General features: G+C 31.8%; 1 non-coding gene across 1 annotated transcript; it reads right to left on the bottom strand.

The window, feature by feature from the left end:
* Positions 1–1,316: 1,316 nt before the first annotated feature.
* On the bottom strand, positions 1,317–1,389 carry TRNAF-GAA (transfer RNA phenylalanine (anticodon GAA)). The gene has a single exon. It is a non-coding gene; the product is annotated as a tRNA-Phe (tRNA).
* Positions 1,390–2,644: the final 1,255 nt, after the last annotated feature.

Below are 2,644 nucleotides of genomic sequence, written 5' to 3' on the forward strand. Positions count from 1 at the left end.
ATCCAATTATTGTTATTATTATTTCAGTTCTGTCAACCAACTAGCCTATAATTATATAATAACAGAACTTGAATAGGACTTTAACAGAACCCGAAAATGAACGTTGAAATATGAACTGTTCAAATTCTCTCAAACAACACGTCCTAAGTGATTCCCGATTTTGTCTACTGATTGAATAATCTCGACATCCCTTTATGACCTCCATCAAATCCCCTCCACCATTCGAAGATTGTTATTTTTTTTTTGTAGGACTCCAGCAGCGACTTGTGAAAAATTACGGGAAAGTATTTTTTTTTAAATTTAAATGGTGTCATCGTTATGAGATTTTCAATAACTATTGTAACTGAGAAATAAATACTTTTGCACTCCTAGTATTTGTTCTTGTCGACAGGGTCATACTTAGTGCAGACACGTGAAAAATCACAGGCAATTTCAATTTTGATAATAAGTAACTAAAATAATTGAACGGTCGGTGGCTGAGTTGACATTGCGTTTGGGTCCCAACCCAGGCGTAGTGTGTTCAATTCCTCGGCTGGCCAAGTCCTCCATTACAACACAAGCAACATTTTCCGCTTAGTGTGATGGTAGTAGGAGATTTTCAAATATTGTCAGGTTATCCGTAATCCGGGAATTTTTGTCATTCATTAAAAAAAATTCGTTTCCAATCTGTTTCCAAAAAATCGAGTTGATTTAACCGGGGTTAGTCACACAACCAAAATTGGTTTATTTTCAATAATTTCGAACAAGAACTTTAAAAATATTTTTAATAGTGAACCGATGATTCAATCCAATATTACATTTGTATGCCTTTGTTGAAAGAATTGAGTTTGAATACGGACAAAACTATTTATTTATATTCATAATGTGTATGTATCGGCGTAAACAAATAATAAGTAGTAAGTTTAGCATTACTAGCAAACGTGTTTTTTCTAAACTAATTTAATTAGCGCCATCTGTGATAGAGCAGATTATATCTTATAAGTTATGTCATAAAAAATCGGTTTTTTGTTTATCATAAAATTTCACACCCATAGTATAGATTTTAATGGTCAAATAAACTAGGTACCTGCCCGTATCTCCGGTTCGCCACAACATTTCCATCAAGAGCTACAGAGCGTAAATCCACATTATTTAATCTTGCTACACTAGTAATAATATTATTAACGTGCATGAAAAAAGAATATATTCGAAAAAAATTGTACAATGTTCCGCCGCGAGAATAATAATTAATTTGAGCAAATCGGGAATCATTACGCAATTTCTCAGTAGCAAATAAAAAAAGATTTAATTTGCAGAATATTAAAACAAAAAAGGAATGCCGAAACCAGGGATCGAACCAGGGACCTTTAGATCTTCAGTCTAACGCTCTCCCAACTGAGCTATTTCGGCTGATGTACTTGGTGACGAAAATAAGCAACATAAATAGTAATAAGAACGAACTCGCGATAACAACTTTATTATAAATCAATATTCACACGGAGATAAAATGTTATCATCGTATCAAGGTCGTTAAAATGAAATTTTTAAATAATTAAAATAAATTGTAATTTGAAATAAATTTAAATAATTACCATAATAATACCATTTTCTTCCCACCATTATTTTTTTTGTTCCTCTGTTAAAAGCACACGGGGAAGCTAGGGAAAACAGATTTGAATATAAATCGTTACCTACATTTCGTAGCGATACCAGCATTCGGTAATTGTGTAGAAAAGAGTAAGAAATACAAAGAACGAATTTGAAGTGATTAGAAGATAACCCAAAGTTATTATTTTTTCATGTTAAAATAGCAGACGTAACATTATTTTTTTTTATATACATTATTATACATAAAATGTAAATAAATAATAATAATAACATATGTACATTCTAGCATCACGTTCATCAATCAAATGTATTGTACGTACGGCTTTGTATTGGTGATTGACGAACCGGTGGATGCAAATCTGTTAGACATAATTTGACTAGTCTATATTTAGTAATAAGATAGATAATTGTAGAAATGTATCATACATTTGTACAGCGCCCTTGAGGTGATTTTACACAAAAACGGCGCTATCCAAATCATCAAAATATTATTATTATATATTTGAATTTCAATTAAATTTTCTTGACTGAATTAAATTTAATCATGGAAACTAACCCCTTTCCCGATATGCGATCGAGCTGATACTCGGCTGATAGACTGGTTGACTCGATGACAATTCATTCGACACGAGCATAAACGCATTTTTTTTAAAATGGGATGACAAAAAATTTACATTAGTCAACATACGAAATTAGTCACGGTACCATCCAATTAGGATTTGGCTTAAGTAATAACAGTGTTCACTCATTTAGTTATTCCCCGGGGAGGAAGGCTCAATCCTCATACAAACCAAAAAAAATTATATATATTTAAATAAATTTATCAATTAAAATAAAATGTCTTACCAACAATTTTATTTTATTGGTTTTGTTCGAAATCTGCATTATTTAAAAGATTTTAGACAATTATGACAAGTCCGTATGCCCAAAGTAAGATACATTTTTGGATGAAGTCCCCCTTGATGGCCTACTGGAAAAAGAAGACGCCAACGTAAACTGAACCGTATTACTATGAACTTTGATCCAATATATATCATTAGAGACACCCATTCATAGC

Source organism: Hesperophylax consimilis, chromosome 18 (genome assembly GCF_061612785.1).
Source record: "Hesperophylax consimilis isolate HC1 chromosome 18, BYU_Hcon_1.0, whole genome shotgun sequence".
In the NCBI taxonomy this organism is placed as follows: domain Eukaryota; kingdom Metazoa; phylum Arthropoda; class Insecta; order Trichoptera; family Limnephilidae; genus Hesperophylax; species Hesperophylax consimilis.